This window comes from Cucurbita maxima, unplaced genomic scaffold (assembly GCF_002738345.1).
Source record: "Cucurbita maxima cultivar Rimu unplaced genomic scaffold, Cmax_1.0 Cma_Scf00001, whole genome shotgun sequence".
Taxonomy (NCBI): Eukaryota; Viridiplantae; Streptophyta; class Magnoliopsida; order Cucurbitales; family Cucurbitaceae; genus Cucurbita; species Cucurbita maxima.
In genome coordinates this window covers 10,086,083-10,106,792 of record NW_019272017.1, presented here as the reverse complement: position 1 = coordinate 10,106,792, position 20,710 = coordinate 10,086,083, and the positions used below count along the sequence as shown (strand labels likewise).

The window sequence follows — 20,710 nt, the reverse complement described above, 5'->3', positions numbered from 1 at the left end:
TTGGACCACAAACCAATTGTTCATTAGAGGATTAGTGGGACTCAAAGAACAAGAAGTAACTTTAGGGGTAAAACGGTAAGTTGACCTAGTTATAATTACGAACAACTTGTAAAGGATCATCTTACTAATCGTGGTTACATCCAATGGACAGAAATATATCTATAGTGAGGGGACTGCAACTACTAGGCTATAGTGGAGTGTCCTAGTAGTTAATGATTGTTGGTTAACAAGGTTAATGAGTTTAGCCGGTTAATCTCGGATCGTTGGAGCCCATGATCTGTAGGTTTATTAGTGGGGTTTATTTGGCAAACATGCAAGTTTGGTTAAGCCAAATTTTGACACTCAAAATTCCACTCAAATTTGTTGGATAATGTGGCAAACACACAAGTTTGGTTAAACTATATATTGACACTCAATATTCCACTAACTCAAACATGTTTTTTTCGTGAAGTAAACATTTTGACCTTCTTTATTTTAATTCAACAATTAATTTAAAATTTTAATTTCAAATCAAAATAATATTAAATGATTAATTAAACAATTTAATTAATATTTAACATTAAATAAAATGCCAATCCCAATGAATTTCGGAACATATTGATAATGAATCCTCTTCATAATTAAAATATTTAAATCTTATTTAAATATCTTCAATTCTCTCTTTTTGTTTAATTCATAATTAAAACAAAATGCGGTTAAATATGTCGTATATATTTAGCGTATATTCCCTAATTTGAATTCGAACACTTCGAACTCACTCGTCACACTATTCTAAGGTTTAGTCCGATATGAGCTAGCAGGGGGACCTAATGGACCTACAGATCATGGGCTCCAACGATCCGAGATTAACCGGCTAAACTCATTAACCTTGTTAACCAACATTCGTTAACTACTAGGACACTCCACTATAGCCTAGTAGTTGCACTCCGTCACTATAGATATATTTCTGTACATTTGATATAACCATGATTAGTAAGTCGATCCTTCACAGGTTGTTCATAACTATAACTGGGTCAATTTACTGTTTTACCCCTAAAGTTACTTCTTGTTCCTTGAGTCCCACTAATTCTCTAATGAACAATTGGTTTGTGGTCCAACCACCAAACCAAATTCCTCTCTGGCCAATGAGAGGGTAAGGCCCCTTGTTCAAGACCTGGAGACCGTACTTAAGGGTACAACCTCTCTACTATCCCTAAAAGCGGGTAGGAGAGAATTCCATCTTACACCCTATGTCCCAACTATTCACCCAGTCTTACCCCTGAAATCGGAGGCTTATTGAGTCGAAAAACTCGGGCCACTTTCACCCATGCAAATCTAAGGATAATTCCTAATAAACAGGAGTTCATAGTTAGCTTAGGATTAAGATCGAGTTACTTAGGTCATCGAATGAAAAAATCAGTCTCAAAAGTAAACGACATTATAAAGTGAGAGTGGTTTTCTTCATGGTTCGATCTTATGCAATACTCATTGCATAGGACGCCCCCACTCACATGTCTCAACACGTACAATTTAGTGATCACATTGTTTATATCATATACAAAGTGGGCCGCAGTCATAGTGTCCCCAAGATAAGGTACTCAGCCTTATCCCTGTACTATAGATCATTTTGACTATATACTTGAACTTGATCCACTCTTATGTCTCTACATATAGTTCAAGTAATCATATTATAGCTAGAGTGTTCTTAGTTTATTGGATTTAGATTAATGATCGTAAAATTCACTTTATTCAATAACAATCGTTACTAAATAAACATCAATAATAACTTTATTGAAAATAGAATATGTTTTTGTTTACAAACTATGAGTTTTAAGACATAAAACCCAACACCCTTATGTTCTCCCAAAGACTTGCATTGAACCGCTCGGTCTGTTGAATTCTAGATCATACTCCTCCACTGGCTTGTCACCCTGCTTGAGCTCAAGGAACTCTACGTGCAATTTCATTATGGTAGTGACAGGATAGTATTTGCAGAGGTATGCTTCTTTGAACTAGCACCAGGTGATTGGCTCATCATTCGGTGTAATCATCATCTTAGCACCTTTCCACCAGAAGTGCGCTTCCCCTTTGAACGTGTACGCTCCATAATGGACTTAGTACTCCAATAGACACTTCATGAAATAAAAGGCTGTTTCAATAGCCTCCAGTCACGTCTCTGTTGCGACAGGGTCCACCTTGCCCCCGACCCTTGCCCCCATCAAAGTTAGGCAGTTTGTGCCTTCAAAAATCCTTCAGGAAATGGGACTCCACTGTCATAGTCCCTGGGTGTTTTGGTGCTTGCACTATTGTTTGATTAGCCATCATCGCCTACATCGTTTGTCATCATATCCTGGTTTTAGGTCATTAAGTTCTGGTTCTCCATTGAGGTGATCATGAAGGTTTGTATCATATCCATCGTGAGCTTGGATCGGCTGGCTGCGTGTGATTTCTATATTAGTGACAGGCACAGGCGGGTCTTTCTCGGTGTGAAGATCCGAAAGGTTCATATCAGACAAGACTTGAGCAGTAGGCTCTGTGTCAGACAAATCCTCAGCATCAGGATCCGAATGAGATGAGTCTTGAGCTATAGGGTTTGTACCCGGCAATTCTAGGGCCATCATTTCCTCTTAGCTCATTCTGGTTCTTGGGGCCCATGGTACAGTCCTCTCGCTAACTCAGGACGTGTCTCTAACCTCTTCTTGAGGTTTGGTTTGTTCCACTTCACGTGTTGGAACAGGGGCGCCCTGAGCGACTTTTCTTCTTCCTCTTCTGAGTCTAGGCCCAGTATAAGATCCACGTCTTTTTGGTGCCATTATATATCACAACAGAAAATAAATGCGGTTATAATTCATTCTTAGCATGCCTTACACGTAGTGCGCAATTATAACTCAACAGGGGATCGAGGTACATTCCTCAAACATTAACTAAACTTTTGTCTCTTTATTTCAAACCCGTGAGAACATCTGGTCGAGAGCGATGCGTGATTGATGGGCATAGTCATAGAGGACACGACTCTCTATCCTAAATGTCTACAGGACCTAAGACCTGGTGCTCTGATACCAAACGTGTCATGACCTGATATTTTACTATAAGCCGTGACTCAAAAGACAATGTTTACGCAAAGAAAAAGTTGAGAAGGTGTAAAGGCGAAATCATTTATTCCTATAACCGAAAGTTTCAATACAAAGATTCAAACAAATGAAAGTTCCAAAAAACAAAAAGGTGAAAATATAAAAAGAAAAGACTGAACTGACGCCCCAGGACATGCATTCCTCTGTGACAATTCGCCTCTCTGATCACGCCCCACCTCGACCCAACGCCTCGCGTACCTGAAAAAAAAAAAAAGAGATAGCAGGAATGAGTATAAAATTATACCCAGTAGGACACCTACTTGTAGGCTCTCATCGCATCCTAAGCTTAACAGTCAATCACGGGTTTCTCATTGGCTCTAGGACGTCTAGTTCTAATATTAGACCTTTGGGGGTTGCCCCTTAGGACGTCTCGTTCTAAGAGTTCTTTATGCTAAGTTGGACTGACCGGTATCTCTCTACGAGGCGCTACCTTTACATGGCTAACTGAGACTATATGGTATCTTGCCTAGGGGTATGCTGAGTACCTCCTAAGCCCATAATAGTTCCCCTAGAGGGGCGCGACCTAACCCGTTTCCATGTAGCTAATGGGTTATACTACGTGGGGACACATTTTCCATGCAAAACGGCTAGGGTCAGTAGGAACTACGTTTACCATGCAAAACTAGAGACACCGTTCAGACAACTAGCAGTTTAAAACATCCCTAAGGTACTACGTTTACCGTGGTGATTTGCTAAGCTCCTAGGGAAGGGATTGATCTAGGCTCAGTGATTGGTCACTCTAATCTTGGATCACTAGGCTCATTCCTAAGACGTGTACTAGACATTATAACGTTTCGTAAACATTATCAAGAGGCAGCAAACATCAAGAATCAGATACATTATACAGTTTATGCAAAAATAGGCAATTATTCTCAACAGGATGATAACGTCCATCAACACCCGAAACGCAGAGTTCACAATTTACCCATCCTCCTTTCAGCATGCATAAACAATTACAAACTAAGCGGAAACATAAAATATGTTTAACTTATCATGGAAGCATATATATCGGTCATACAACATGTACTTTGCAACCTAAGCTCACAACATAGAAAAGTCCAATCACATAAGGAAACTAATTTAGCATGCATGCATACCAAGGCGATTTCTATAAGTATTTCTTCCTAAGTTTTGTGTGGTGACCTACTTGATTGACGCGTGCCCTTTCGCTAGCGTCTTTGTGCTCGTAAGGTGTCAAAAAACATTGATTATCGTTGATTAGGTCCCTATTCACATAAAAATATTATTAAATTAGAAATTGGGACAAACAAAAGGTAAACAAATGAAAAACGATCCTCCCACGCGCCGACCAAGCGCTACCCATGCGTGGGAAAGGACGCCATTCACAGGCTGCACGCACGACGGCCACACGCGGACTGCTTCATGCAGTCGCAGGTCGGGTCGGTACGACCAGCGGTCCGATTCGCTGCTGTTCGATCTGGTTTCTGTTGGTAATACCCGTCATTGTTTTGCTGGAGCTGCGTCGCTCCAGTCGATGCTCGACGCATGTTGCCGCCTATCGAGTTTCTCTCCTCGCCCTTCCGCCCTTTTTTTCTTTTTCTTTTTCTTTTCTCTCTCTCCTACAATCTACCACCCTTTTTCCAATCCACCTTTTTCTGATTTTTATATCTTTTGATCCGAAGCTCAAATTGATATGGTTCCTTCAGAAAAGTTCTAGATAGTGTTGAGGGCTACTTCTTGGTATTTTTTTTTTCGTGATTTCAGCCTCAAAATAGAATGAGATTTGAGCCGAAGTTCACTTACCATCTCAGACGATTCTCGGATTTCTGCTAAGTGTCTTCACGAAGTCAGCTTCCCTAGATGAACGTATTCAAACATTAGGTCTCGATTCATAAAGGTTAGTCTCGGATCTGAAAAACATTCAAGAACTCACCTCAATTCTAGATGAAGTCTCTCCTCGATTCTCCCAAACCCTCTCCTAGTCTTCCCTTTCTTCTTCTTCATTTTTTTTTTTTTTTTTTTTTTTTGTGGCCTCTAAGGTTCCACTATAGTAGGTGGAGGTGCAACATTTGTCCCTCCATGGACTTGGCCGATTTAATTCCTTTTATTATTATTATTATTATTATTATTTTATTTCGGCCACCACATCTGGATTTGAAACCACTACCTCCAAACCTTAAATATATGTATTTAGGTGACAAGGAGACACTACCCATCATTATCACAGTAACATTATCCTTGACCCAAGAGGATATGCTTCTCGGAATGTTAAAGAAGCACAAGGGGACAATGGGTTGGTCATTGATGGATATAAAAGGAATTATTCCTTCACTATGTATGCACAAGATTCAATTGGAGGGAGGACAATTTAAATCCCTTGAGCAACAAAGACGATTAAATCAAATGATGAAAGAGGTTGTTATACCATAGATTATTAAGTGGTTAGATGTTGGAATAATATATCCAATTGCAAATAGCAACTAGGTCAATCCTATTTAATGTGATCTTAAGAAATGAGGGTAGCAGTAATGGCAAATGAGAACAATAAATTGATCCTCACTAGAATAGTGAATGAACATATAGTTTGTAGATTACAAAAGATTGAACACAACGACATGCAAGGACCATTTTTCCCCTTCATTTATCAAATGCTTGATAGACCTTTTAAAAAGTCACATTACTATTTCTTAGATGGTTATTTGGGATACAACCAAATTACAATTAGTCTAAAAGATCAAGAGAAGACCACACTTACATGCCCATAAGGAATTTTGGCCTTTAGAAGGATGCCTTTTGGACTATGTAATGCTCTAGCAAAATTTCAACGATGTATTGATAACCATCTTTATAAACATGGTAGAATCATTAATGGATGACTTCTCGATTTCTGGAGAATCTCTTGAAACTTATTTGTGAAATTTGGAGAAGGTTATGCAAAAGTGGGAAGAGAAAATCTTGTATTCAATTGGAAAAAATATCATTTCATGGTAGGGATAGTGGGAGGCCAAAAGAGGAATAGAAACTGATGGTGCCAAGATTGAAGTTACTGAAAAACTTAATCCACCTACCTCTGTGAAATGAGTTGGAAGTTTCTTAGGACATACACAGTGCTAGAGGACAGTGCTAGAGGAGGTTTATTAAGGACTTCTCAAAAATTGAAAAATGGTGTTGGAGTTTGTTAGAGGCAAATAGACAATTTTTTGTTTTTTTTTTTATTATAAATAATGCATGACAACTTTTGAAGCATTGATCACGGCTCCTCTCTTGTAATATCAAATCCTTATTGGAATTCACTATTTGAATTAATATGGGAAGCTATTGACGTTGTCGTGGAAGCAATGTTCGGATCGAAAAAAAAAGGAAAGATACTTCATCCTATCTATTATGCAAGAAAAACGTTGAATGTGACTCAAGTGAATTGTAAACAACTGAAAAAGAGTTTTGCTATAGTATTTGTTGTTGAGAAATTCAGGGCTTATTTATTTTGAGCAAAAGTGAAAGTGCACACTAAACATGCATCAATCAAGCAGCTAATGATGAAACTTAATGCCAAGCCAAGATTAATTAGATGAATTCTACTGTTACAAGAATTCAAGATTCGACACTAAGGGAGCTAATAACTATGTAGGTAAGATGGAAAACATAGAGGAAAAAGCCAATAAAAAAGAAATTGATGATTCATTCTCGAGCGAGCAACTGCTCAAAATAAGCAGCAACACTAGTAGGGAGGAAACAAGTCCATGGTATGCAACATAGTGATTTTTTAGCCTATGTCATCGTACCTGAAAAGAAAAATTATTTGGAAAGAAAGAGGTTCTTTCATGAAACAAAAAGTTATCCAAGAGATGACTCTCTTCTTTTTAAGCAATATGGAGATGTTATAATGAGAAGATGCATTCAAGATAATGAAATACCAATAATTCTTGAACAATACCATGCATTCCCATATGGAAGCCATTTTGGAGGACAAAAGACAGCAGCTAAAGTATTTCAATCGGGTTTCTAATGGCCAAAAATGAGCTACACCTAAATTTCATCTTAGAAGTAGAACTTTTGGATAAGAAGTTCAAGCTCATTCACCTCTCCAACTCGGTTTCTAAAGCAAGTCCTCAAAACTCGATTGGACTAAAAGAAATTAGGCAGGAGAGTAAAAGAGTAAAATCAAGGAGAGGCCAAGCTATTTTACGGTCTCCTTATTCGAGTGAGTCAGGAAAGACCATCAGATCTTGTAGAGATAGCAAGTACAAGGGGCGATCTCTGTAGTCTTTCACCTACGTTTTTAACTTATTTGACTTGGGGCATTGACTTTATGGGATCATTTCCTCCATCTCATTGAAATTTGTACATTCTAGTAGTTGTAGATTATGTTTCCAAGTGGATGGAAGCAATAGCTGGCCCATCCAACAATGGAAAGATCGTACTCAAGTTTCTAAAAAGGATCATATTTACTCAATTTAGTGTGTCAAGAGCATGGATTAGTAATGAAAAACTACATTTTCTAAACATATTGACGACTAGCCTCTTATAAAGGTATAACCCAAAACATAGGGTGACAACATCATATCATCCACAAATCAATGGACAAGAAGAGGTATCCAATAGAGAAATAAAAAATATCTTAGAAAAAGTGGTACAACCCAACTGAACAGATTAGTTTGTGAAGCTTGATGATGCATTATGGGTATATAGGAAAACCTTAAAAAGCATTATGGGTATATAGGAAAACCTTAAAAACCACTCTAGGGATGTCCCATTACAAGCTAGTTTTTGGGAAGACATGTCATCTACCCCGAGATTTAGAAACATAAAGCATTTTGGGCATTAAAGAAGTTAAATTTTGACTATGATGTAGATGTAGACTTAAGACGAATGAAACTAAATAAATTGAATGAATTTATGCATGTAGCCTACAAAAATTCTAGGATGTACAAAGAAAAAAACAAAAAATTGGCTGACAAGAAATAAGGCCCAAAGAGTTCTATAAAAAGATGGGTTGCTATTCCACATCAAGCCTAAAATTATTCTTTATAAAATTATAATCAAGATGACCCGTCTTTTTATAGTTAAGAAGTCACTCCTTAAAAAGAAGTAACACTAAAATGTGAGATGAAGAGAGATCCTTTTAGGTGAATGGACAAAAACTCAACCATTATTTAGGTGGAGAAGTAAAAAAGAGACATTGCCTATTTGAGGTTATAAGGTTGAAAAGAAAATAAGAAAAGGGGAGCTGAAGAATGAATCGTAAATGGGTAACAAGCTCTCTAGAAACCATTTTAGTTTTTCTTAGAATGATAGTTTTATTTTTTTAGTTTTTATTTTTACTTTTTTTGCTGTGAGCGACTAGCATGCCCTAAGAAAAGGTAGCCAAAATTTATATGTGAATTAGGTTTATTTAGATGTGATTAGGAAGACTAATTTCAACTGGAGGCCAATTGCATTTAGTGTATGCTTGGATGTGATTGATAACAACTTTTATTTTCTTTTAGTGCACGTTGCCATGTAGTTTTTTTTTTTTTGTCTTCATATACATTTCATCCTTCACATACATTTCATCTTATTTTATTTAAATGATGTGAGCCTTCTCATGCAACAGCTGCTGTTGTATCCAAAAAAAAATATGAATGGAGAGACCCATTTCCAAGTGAGGAAATCATAATGGTAAGAAAAATCTGCTACACATCAGAAATCGCATACAACAGCTAACTTTGAGCACAACAGTAGGTAATAGTTGTCAGCGTAGGTAAAGGAAAGAGGGCAGACCTGACAGCCACAGAAGTTGGATAGAAGACAGACATGACAATGGTTAGACGAACAGAACTCTCCACAATGGTATGATGTTGTCCACTTTGAGCATAAGCTCTCATGACTTTGCTTTGGGCTTCCCCAAAAGGCCTTATACCAATGGAGTTAGTATTCCTCACTTATAAACCCATGATCATTCCCTAAATTAGCCGAGGTGGGACTTTCATCATCAAACAGACAACAACAAAATTAGTCTGCATACACAAATTTGAAGTATCTCCTAGAGATACTAAGCTGAGAATTTCACAAGAAGGGTATGAAGTCAGCTATATAGTAGCTGCCTGCAACCACAACACCACATAGCTCATCCAAATATCCTTCAAACTCAAGAAAAAAATCAGCTAGCAAACTACAGTATAATGGCACCAAGGACAAGAGGTAAGCAAGCAGTGCAAGAAGAGTTTGAAGAAGGAACGCCAATGGGAAGAGATGGAAATGCTAGCAAATGTAACATCTAGCTCATCTAAGCAAAAGATGGTTAGAGGAATCTTGAAATAGTCCATTGCAGCTCACAATTTTTTTTTATAATTGCTCCATTATTTCTCATTAGTAAGCCTGAAAAAGTGTAATTTGCATGAGTAGAGCCTAATTGGACATTGAGTTAAGTTATTAAGTAAATTTTCAGAACATTTATGTTGAATCATGATGTTGTAGCAAATTTGGAAACAACTTTGTGACGATGACATGTTTATATAAATTGTTGACCTTGATGCTAAAACAATTTGGAAAGTAAATTTTTCGAGGATGACATGAAAATTATAATCCAAATCAGCAAACCACATGGGACATTGACCCCCCAATTTGGAACTTACTAGGTAGATAATTGATCGCTTATGGATGTATATAATAAAATGATGTAAAATTCACAAGAATAAGTGAAAATATACATTATTACAAGTAGCAAGTAATAAGTAAATTATCGATTCTACCGAGAATCTATCTTTTTGGTTACTTTTGTTGCTAGAACCTAAGTCAGCTTTTTCCAATGGGTGTCGGTGATTTTAAACTAATTAAACAAAATTATGTATAGTGTCACTATTGTTGAAAAACAAAAAACAATGAGAAAATCAACAATAATGAGGAAGGTTCGACTCAGAAAAATTAAATAGATAAGTTGTTGAGTTTTGTTGTGGATTTTAGTTTCTTGTAATAGATTCTCTAGCCCATTTTCGAGGGTCATGCATGATTATTTTCATAATAGTTTTGTAATTTCTATTAACAAATCTCTAGGAGAAAAGTATTTATAACCCTTCAATTACCTCTCAGTATCTTTGCAATAGAACTAGAGTATTAAGGAGAATTTTATTGTTCCCTCTTTCTTACTAATAACAGAACAACTATGTATTTAAAGTGGCTAACTAAACAAATAGGTAAATCATTAACAACTCTTTAACAAACTAAAATCACACCGTCATATTTAAACTATCTAAAACTCTCTCGATTCCCCTATAAGGTTTAGCTCTCCATACAAGCTGAATTTGTTGTTGTCCTCCAATGGAAGTTCCTTTTCTTTGTTCTCACGTCTACCTCTTTATCCTAATCTATCCTTCTTGGTTTTCTTTTCCTTCCGTTTTCAACCATTGTTGTATTAGGGTTCTTCTTCTTTCTCTTTGGTTTCACCGCAGTAGAACCAACTGTTGTCTATTCCATGTTTTCTATTTAGTGGCTCTCCTCCTTTTTCAAGTCACCTTCTCCTTGTTTCTTCCCATTTAGAGTTAGAGAAAGGATAAGTTGTCCACTTAGAATGCTCTTAATTGGGTAGTCAATGTCCCACGAGGGTGGATTAAAATTTTCATGTCATGCTCAAAAAGTTTGATTTCTGAATTACTTCAGCATCAGTCAACAATTTGTTTCTAGATTTGTCTGTAGGGGTTGTTTCCAGATTTGCTACAACATCATGGTTCAGTATAAATGTTCTAGAATTTTACCAAATAACTCAATTAAGTATACAATTAGGCTTGATTTATGCAAATTGATATTCTTTTCATGTTGAACCACAATTGACTATTTCATGCTTTTTAATTGGAACCAACGGAGCAAATAATAAGAAAATGTTTTGTATGAGTACATAATTACCTAAAAAAAAAAAAGAACTCTATTTTTGGAGAGTTATTTACTTATCATTTTTTAGCCCTACATAGGAAGAAAGAAATAATATAAAAGAGAATTTACTTAAAGATGAGAGCCACTAAAGGAGAAAAACAGAAAAGACACCGTTATGCTACTATAAAAATAAGAGAAAATGAGGAAGAAGAATCATAATTCAGCCGTTGTTGATAGCCGAAGGAAAAGAATATCAAGAAGGATAGATTAAGACGAAGAGGTGGATGAGAGAGCTCAACGAAGGGGAATTCAAGTGAAGAACAACAACAAAGTTTGATAACTCTCTAATCATTTACTCTCTTTTCTTATTCTATGAATTTTACATGATTAAAATGATGATCTATCTCTTTAAATAAGTGTATATGGAGAGCTAAACCTTATAAGGGAAGCGGGAGAGTTTATGTAGTTTAAGTATGTTAACGGTGTAATTTTTAGTTTGTTAAATAAAAAGTTGCTATTAGTGATTTTCAAATTTGTTTAGTTGGCTACTTTAGATACATGGTTCTTCTCTTATTCGAAAGAAGAGAGCAAAAAATTCTCTTTAATACTCTAGTTTCATTGCATGGATACTGGAAGGTAATTGAAGTGTTTGGAATAATTCTTGTTAATAGAAATTACAAAACAATTATGAAAGTAATCATCATGCATGACCCTCAAAAGAGCACTTGAGAATTTATCAAAAGGAGATAAAATCCACCACAAATTTCAACAACTTATCTATTTAAACTCTCGAGACGGAACCTTCCTCATTGTCATTGATTTTCTCATAGCTCTCTATTTTTCTACCGTAATTCACACTCTGCATAAATTTTGTTCAAATAGTTTAAGCTCATCAACAACATTTGAATGATACTAAAAAATCACTTAATTGTCAGCAACAAAAGTAACTAAACAAAATAGGTTCTCTATGCCATCGATAATTTACTTATTACTTGCTACTTGTGATAGTGGATATTTGCACTTCTTCTTGTGAATTTTACACCATTTTATTATATACCTTCATAAGCGATCAATGGCCTACGAGGTACTTCTAGCATACTCCCCTTTGTACTTAAAGCCTTCTCGTAATGCAGATTTGATATTCGTTTCTCTTGCTCGACACCAATATAGGCATAGTTATGAACAAGCCATTACATTCTTACGATGACGTCAAAGTCACTCATATCTAGGACAATCAACGTCACGTCTATGATCCTTCTTGTAATCACTATCTTGTCGAAATGAACTTTTTGCATGGCTAATAAATTTGTCACCGTAGGTGTGGATACCATGATTGGGATATATAAATGCTCTATTTCTAATATGGCTTACTTAACAAAGGCCTTTGATATAAATGAGTGCGTATAGCTTGAATCAAAAAGTACCTATGTGAAGTAGCCGAGGATAGGTAAGGTCCCTATGACTATCGTGTTGGGGTCGTTTGCCCTCATGGTCGTAGTAGCATGTGTGCAATAGCTTGTCCTTGTTGTGGTGTTCCTCTACGTCATTGGCTCTGGTTCTTTTATTGCTGCTAATTCTAGTTTTGACACGCAAGTCTATTACCCTAATCTCTCTTGTATGTGCAATTTGTGATCATGTGGCCCTCCATGCCACACTAAGTATGTGTTCATTCTGACTAAGAAGTACCCTTCGTGCTTCTTCTTACTCCTAAGGAATAGGAGTTTCTCCTTTTGTGGCGTCTTTCTGTTGTCTAATTTCTTCTATGGCTGCTTGTTAGACTAGGAGGAGTTTCTATTTAGCTTCATCTTTTGCCTGGAGAGGACCTACTACACTTTTTGTTTTTTTAATTTTCTAATGGTGCATGGTGGCATAGTCACCGGATGTACGGACCGCCATCGGTCCTTGGATGTCCTCCCTTAAACCCGTAATGAAATGAAAGATATTCTTCTTTTTTGTATTAATTAGTTCTGACGTGAACTGGTATAACCTAGTGAACTTCAGGCATACTCTTCCAATGTTTTACTTTCGTGTTTGAGGCTTAGGAACTCCTCCTAGTTTTGGTGCATGGCACAAAAATCGTGCATCTGCCCTTTAACTTATAAGTGACATAGTGAACCTGGTAGATTTTTATGCAATAAATGTATTTAAAGGTTGTTTCTATTGCTTCTAGCTATACCTCACTACCACGAGATCTACCTTGTCTCTATCAAACGTTGGTGAATCGAACTTCTTAAAATCTCTTAAGAATTATGACTCTTTCGTGGTCCCTTGAAACTCACTAGGAGAGTGTGATACTTGGCTAGCTTAGATAGCATGCACTACCATGCTTGTTGAGTTTCCATCATCATCCTCGTGAAGGACTACAAGGCCTCCAAAGTGAATGTGATAGTTGGCTAGACGGGAGGTGCAACCTGATTGGGAATAGGCTCTTATTGGGTTTGTATCTTTGTGTTTTGTACTTAGTTCTAGGGAATCTCTACCTCGAGTGACCGTTCAATGAAATTTTCAAAGGCTTACTTTCTACCTCTTCCTCTTCCTCCGATGATCCTAGTAGTTGGTGCCCTTCTTCTTGACACCATGATCTATCATGAAAGATAGCTTAAAGTCGTAGTTCAGGCTGTGTGCTTGAACTGACCTTTTGGGAGGAACGGGGCGTAAGGCAGGCTTATCTTTTTTCTTTTTATCCACTCCAAGACGGCTTTCGGAAGCAGCAAAGGTTATCAACAAGTCAAAATGCAAAATGAAAGGGATAAGAAAATTTATGATTGTTTTTAGGTACCTCAAATGTCATCATAGGTCTAACTTGAACAAGTAGCCCAAAAATAGTTAAACCAAAGTCCTTAAAATTTAAGAGAATACTTAAACTTATATTAACCTACTAAAGTACTTATTGGCATATTTACTTAGTCGTGGTAGGGCATGTCTGATACCAATCTATCACGATCCATGTTTTGAGTTGTTTACCGCACGAATGATGACGTAGGTTGACTCGAGTAAGTCAAAATATAGTAATTTTTTTTTTAATTTTTTATCTTTTTAAAACAAAGACTCAACAAATTTAAAACATATAAATAAACACAAATACACACATACAAAAAGATACAAAACCATTGGAGAATATCGACATTAGGTTGTCTCTCTATGGCATCAGCTTCATATCTACTCTCTCCTTGACTAGTGTGTAGTCATTACTTGAAAAACAGGTAAATATTAGAATGTATATAAAACTCAATCAAGTAGCCTAATTTTAGGGTCTTAATATTGTCCATGGCTAATGTCAGGATATCATACTCTCAACCGAACCATAAGTCATAAGCATGAGTTTATTCGGAAGACATTCTCCCTAAAGTTCTAAATTATGGATTCTAAGTTCTTAAAACATGATATGCTCTCATGTGTTTAGGAAAAGTAGATCCCATCAAATTGTAAGTTCTACTGAGAAAAGTAATCTAATAAAATAAAACATGACTAAGAAATTGAGCTGTATAACATAGTATAAGATAGAGTTTCATATTACTCCAGGTTAAGCCATATTTTATGTTTGGGTATATAGAGAAAATCTAATACTTTGCACCATTTTGTAGGTTCTCATTTAGATTGAGTGGCTAGTCGATAAATATTTTTCTGAATCTTAAAAAATTTAAATAAAAAAGAGTAAAAAGGGAATTTGATGTTATGCTTCTGATGATATATAAGTACATTAGTAGTAAGTGTATGCAAAAAAAATCCTACATAGTATATATTATTCGTTAGGTACACTATAACTTCAAAACTACCGTCTATATCGCGGCTCCGTTTTGCATCTTACTTTGCTCTAAGAGGGTACTTGATTGCGAATTGCGAATTTTTAAGCCAAGAAATCAAACCTGTACAGCAGAGAGTAAACATTTCGGACAACATATATTCTTCGATACAACCTTGTTTTTGCTGTATGAGTACTCATTTTCATACATTTTTCCACAACCTATAACATCGTGGTTACGAGCAAACAAAAATTTTAGTGCATCGAGACCTTTAATGCTCTCAATATTATCTTAGAGTTAAGTTGAAACTTTAAAACATCATAACTTTGACCTCAATTAATCAAATTAGATGATTTTTTTTTTTTTATTTTATGTAACTTTTTGAGATCTACACGCTGAAGGGGCTTGCCCAACCTTTCATCCAAAAATATGGCCGTTTTGACCTTAAATTTTGCTTACACAAAATTTTTCTTCCACATTTCACCTCTTTGAGATCTCAACCAAGCACTTTTTGAGCTCAATGCCCATGCAAGTATAACTGTCCATTTAATCCACGAGCAATCACCATTTACATAAATAATCAGAAAAGAGGTTTGGAGGGACTACTCACGCCCAAGCATGCTTTGATCAAGGCAACGGTGGGTGCACGCACGTACTCGGAACGGCCAGTAGAAGAAATGTGATGGGCGTGAGCGGGGGCTAAAGAAGGGGTGCAACACGAGGACGTCCCAAGTGCTCACCCAACTTAATACTACTCTCGCCCAAGCACACTTGACTGCTGAGTTCTGATGGGATCCAATGCATTAGTGATAGTATGATCGCACCCGATATGGAATGCGCACAAATTGCATTTAACGCATGCGGGGCGGCATGATCGAGGTGACGGTGGGTGCACGCACGTGCTCGGAACGACCGGCGGGACCCGCACAGACACGTCGGAGGAGAAGAAACGCGATGGGCGTGAGCGTGCGAGCGGGGACAGTTGCCATTTTTAAAGAAAGGAAGAAAAGAACGGGGAGAAATTGAAGAAATAAAAAAAGGGTGCAACACGAGGACTTCCCAAGTGGTTCCCCAACTTAGTACTACTCTCGCCTAAGCATGCTTGTCTGCAGAGTTCTGATGGGATCCAGTGCATTAGTGCTGGTATGATCGCACCCGACATGCAATGCGCACAAATTGCACTTAACGCATGCGGGGCGACATGATCGAGGCGACGGTGGGTGCACGCACGTGTTCGAAACGGTCAGCGGGGCCCACGTGGACACGTCGGGGAGAAGAAACGTTATGGGCGTTAGCTTGCGAGCAGGGACGACATGATCGAGGCGTCGGTGGGTGCACACACGTGTTCGAAACGGTCGGCAGGGCCCACGTGGACACGTCGGGGAGAAGAAACGTTATGGGCGTTAGCTTGTGAGTGGGGGCGGTTGCTATTTGTAAAGAAAGGAATAAAAAAAAGGGGAGAAATTGAAATAGAAATAAAAAAGGTACAATAAAATTAGGTTTGAGATCCTTCCATTTTGGAATGGAAAATTAGGGTTCAGATAACCATAAAATTAGTATTGGAGATCTTCCCATAAAATTAGGGTTTGAGATAACCATAAAATTAGAATTAGAGATCTTTTACTTTGTAATCATAAAATTAGGTTTGAAATCTTTACCGTTGTAACCATAAAATGAGGGTTTGAGATTAGGAGAGAACCTTTCTTTTTTTTTTTTTTTTTTGCCATTATTGAATTTAAGATACAAATGGCTTATGAGAGAGAAAAGTGAGGACAATTATGGTTTATGGGAGAGAAAAGTAATGAGCTAAACTTAGCCTTATGAAAATCTATAAAAGGGCTTTACCTGTGGTTGTAAAAGCAAGAGAAAAGAACAAGTGAGAACAACAAAGAACAACAGTGAGCAAGGAGAGCAACACATCAAACTTGTCTAAGTTAATGTGTAATACAAAAAAACCTTGAGAACTTCTTTGTCTCCTTGTCTCTCCCTTTTCGACACCCCACTTTAAAGTTTCGTGAGAGTTATCTAAACAAGTTAGATTCAGAGCGAGCATTTTTTCTCTCAAGTTGGTATCGGAGCGGCTTTATTTTTCTACAAATTGGTATTATAGCAAATTATTTTCTACAAATTGGCATCAGAGTCGATGGCGAACATGATGAGACAAATGCCGCTACCACGATTGACGAAGACAAACTACGAGAATTGGAGCATCCAAATGAAAGCTCTTTTTCAGTTCGCAAGACGCATGGGAGGTGGTCGAAGACGGTTTCAAAGAAGATTGATACCACGGGTTATACGGTGGCGCAAAACAAGGCGCTAAAGGAATTACGGTCAAAGAATAAAGCAGCATTATACATGCTGTTTCGGGCTATTGACGAGTTGGGCTTTGAGAAGATTGCAAGGGCAACTACTTCAAAAGAAGCGTGGGGCACTCTAGAAAATGTGTTTAAAGGAACCGACCGAGTCAAGCTAGTGCGTCTCCAGACTCTGCATGACGAGTTGGCGAGCATGAAGATGGAGTCAGAAAATGTATCTGAGTACATTACACGTTTACAGACCATGGCGAATCAGCTAAATCAAAACGGAGAAATGTTACCCGAGACGCGGGTTGTGGAGAAAATCTTGAAATCGTTAACAGGCAACTTCGAGAATGTCGTATGTGCAATAGAAGAGTAGAAGAACCTAGCGAAGTTCACAGTCGATGAGCTTGTCGATTCTCTCGAGGCACACAAGCAACGTAAGAAAAAGGAGGAACCAGTCGATCATGCGCTTCAGACAAAGGCCTCAATAAAGGATGAAAAAGTACTCTACTAACAAAATTTTCGAAGTAGAGGTCATGTAAGCCGTGAAAATGGTCAAGGTGGTCAAGGTAACAGTCACGAAGAAAACTACCAGGAGAAGAGACTATCGAGCCAAGCAAATTGGCATGGAAGAGGACGTATTCATGGGCGCGGTCAAGGATACAATTCCAACATCTAGTGTTTTAAATGTAAAAAATATGGTCATTACGTGAATGATTGTAACTCCGACAGATGTTACAATTGTGGCAGAATGGGTCACTATGCGACAGATTGTCGAGCCAAAGAGAAGGTGGAAGAAACCATCAACCTAGCCTTGGATGACACAACAAATGGAGGCATCTTCTTGATGGCTCAAAACGAAGAGCCGAGCAGAAAAGGAGAGGCGGTGCGAAAGACATTGGCGAAAGTCGTGAGGTAGTGGAAGTTGTTAGAAATGAAGTGATACGTAGCGAATTTGGCCAAATCGTGGTATCGGAGATGATAAAATCGAAGAAGGATGAACAACCGAATAACAAAGAGCCTGAGCTCAAAGGGAGAGAGCTTCAATGGTGGGAAAGAGAGTGCGGTCAAGGATACAATTGCAACATCCAGTGCTTTAAATGTAAAAAATATGGCGGTGCGAAAGAGAAAGTCGTGAGGTAGTGGAAGTTGTTAGAAATGAAGTGATACGCAACAAATTTGGCCAAATCGTGGTATTGGAGATGATAAAATTGAAGAAGGATGAACAATAGAATAACAAAGAGCCTGAGCTCAAAGGGAGAGAGCTTCAATGGTGGGAAAGAGAGTGCGGTCAAGGATACAATTGCAACATTCAGTGCTTTAAATGTAAAAAATATGGTCATTACGCGAATGATTGTAACTCCGACAGTTGTTACAATTGTGGCAGAATGGGTCATTATGCGAGCGATTGTCGAGCCAAAGAGAAGGTAGAAGATCTTTCCCTTTGGAAAGATAAAATCTAATCCAATTAGGATTTGAGATCTTTCCCGAAAGATAAAATCCAAAAAAATTAGGGTTTGAGATGTTTCTGAACCATAAAATTAGGGTTTGAGATGTTTCTGAACCATAAAATTAAGGTTTGAGATGTTTCCCGGTTGGAACCATAAAATTAAGGTTTAAGATCTTTGCCGGTTGGTATCGTAAAGTTAGGGTTTGAGATCTTTGCCTCTTGGAACCATAAAGTTAGGGTTTGAGATCTTTCCATTTTCTTAAGGTTTGAGATCTTTGCCTCTTGGAACCATAAAGTTAGAGTTTGAGATCTTTCCATTTTCTTACGGTTTGAGATCTTTGCCGGTTGGAACCATAAAGTTAGGGTTTGAGATCTTTCTATGTTCTTAGGGTTTGAGATCTTTGCCTGTTGGAACCATAAAGTTAGGGTTTGAGATCTCTCCCTGTTGGAACGAGATCTTTCCCTTTTGGAACCATAGGGTTCGGGATCTTTCCCTTTGGAACCATAGGGTTCGAGACCTTTCCCTTTGGAACCATTTCAAATCTCAAGTGTTTGAGATCTAATACCAAACCAATATGCCAAAACAATCAATACAATATGCCAAACATAACTCATAAGGGTAAACATTTGTCTAACAAAACAGTAAATCTAAATACCACACCAATGTGCCAAAACTATCACAATATGCCAAAACATAACTCATAAGGGTATACAATTGTCTAACAAAGTCAATCTAATACCACACCAATATGCCAAAACAATCAATTTTGAAAACTCAAAATTGCATATATCACGTATATGATTTTAAATAAATTACCCACCATAGGGTTCGAGATCTTTCCCTTTGGAACCATTCAAAATCTCATAAAATTAGTGTTTGAGATCTAATTCCACACCAATATGCCAAACAATCAATACAATATGCTAAAACATAACTCATAAGGGTATACATTTGTCTATAAATCTAATACCACACCAATATGCCAAAACAAGCAATTTTGAAAAATCAAAATTGCATATATCACATATATGATTTTAAATAAATTACCCACCATACAACTTTTAGTTCAAAATAAAAATCAATAAGCTTTAATACAATTGAAGGAATGAACTCTTCATCCACGTAACGGAAGCATTGGAAACCATTTTGATTTTATTAAAAAATAAAAGAAAGACAATAAATTTGAGAGCAAGAACTCTACCTTTGTAGAAACTGTTGCTTACAAGATTTCTTGAAGTATTCCAACCATGCAAACGTTCTTCATATTCCACAAGTCCGTTTTGATTTTATTAAAAATTAAAAGAAAGACAATAAATACGAGAGCAAGAACTCTACCTTTGTAGAAACCGTAGCTTGCAAGACTTCTTGAAGTATTCCAACCATGCAAACATTCTTCATATTCCACAAGTTATTCCTTGTTATGATTCGAACACAAGGCAAAACTTGTGGGAGTCTCTTGAAAGAAAATCGCAAAGGGATTGGGAGAAGAATAGTTTCGAGAATTCTCTGTAGACGTAATTTCATTCTCAAGAGAAAGTGGAAGAGGTTAGTACGTCTTTGGCTCCACCCGAATATCCTATTTATAGGGATTCTTAGAGAATTTTTGCCAAATAATATATTTGCATATTTAATATATTAGATATAATACCTTGTAAAATTCATATTTAGATATATAAGCTATCATAACATATATTTAACTAATTTGAATCTCATTCAAATTTCAAATATATTTTTATTTAATGTATCAAAATACATAAATTGTTTTAAAATTTAATGGTATCAAATACAATAAATAATTTTTTTCTTTTTAATATATCTAATATATTAAATATTAGTTTGAACCCTTCAAATTAATATTTTTTTTTTCATTTATATTTAACCTATCTAATATATTAAATATTAATTTGAACACTTGAAAGTAAATATATTTTTCTATTTATTTAATATATTTAATATATTAAATATTAATTTGACATTTGAAATTAAATTTATTTTATCAATTTGAACTCTTCAAATTTTCTTTCAAATAAATTGAACCTTTTAATGTTATTATGAGCTAGTAAGAAAATTATGGACCTACACATTATAAGCTCCAATGATATAAAATTAATTAATTAAACTCTTTAATTAATCAATTTCCATTTAAGTAACTATAGGTCACTCCACTATAGACCTAGAGTTCACTCTTATGCACTGCAGGACAAGTTATGTCTATTTATATAACCATTACAAGCAAGTCGATCTTTCACGAGTTGTTCATAATTACAGCTGGGTTAAAAGTCCGTTTTACCCTTGCAATT

The 20,710-nt window shown here is 36.7% G+C and overlaps 1 protein-coding gene, 2 long non-coding RNA genes, 1 other non-coding gene and 2 pseudogenes across 10 annotated transcripts in view; 2 read left to right on the top strand and 4 right to left on the bottom strand.

Moving 5' to 3' along the window:
- Nucleotides 1–20,710, top strand: part of LOC111487991 — a 601,695-nt pseudogene that overhangs the window by 540,711 nt on the left and 40,274 nt on the right.
- The window catches only part of LOC111490157 (NADPH-dependent pterin aldehyde reductase-like), a 49,643-nt gene that overhangs the window by 23,729 nt on the left and 5,204 nt on the right, over nucleotides 1–20,710 (top strand). The gene's annotated exons all lie outside the window — the stretch shown is intronic.
- Nucleotides 3,117–5,082, bottom strand: LOC111490305. 3 transcript variants are annotated; one of them, XR_002719533.1, is made up of 4 exons: nucleotides 5,005–5,082; nucleotides 4,875–4,927; nucleotides 4,258–4,336; nucleotides 3,117–3,308 (listed from the first exon to the last, which is right to left on the bottom strand). It is a non-coding gene; the product is annotated as an uncharacterized LOC111490305 (long non-coding RNA). The 3 variants fall into 3 exon arrangements; XR_002719531.1 differs by having other exon boundaries at nucleotides 4,875–5,048; XR_002719532.1 differs by lacking the exon at nucleotides 4,258–4,336 and having other exon boundaries at nucleotides 4,875–5,047.
- On the bottom strand, nucleotides 11,407–19,699 carry LOC111490293. Of its 3 annotated transcripts, none has more exons than XR_002719528.1 (3): nucleotides 19,612–19,699; nucleotides 14,010–14,107; nucleotides 11,407–11,775 (listed from the first exon to the last, which is right to left on the bottom strand). It is a non-coding gene; the product is annotated as an uncharacterized LOC111490293 (long non-coding RNA). The 3 variants fall into 3 exon arrangements; XR_002719529.1 differs by having other exon boundaries at nucleotides 14,025–14,107; XR_002719530.1 differs by lacking the exons at nucleotides 11,407–11,775; nucleotides 14,010–14,107 and adding an exon at nucleotides 19,211–19,293.
- LOC111494375 lies at nucleotides 15,367–15,485 on the bottom strand (annotated as a pseudogene).
- Nucleotides 15,698–15,816, bottom strand: LOC111494410. The gene has a single exon (XR_002720179.1). It is a non-coding gene; the product is annotated as a 5S ribosomal RNA (ribosomal RNA).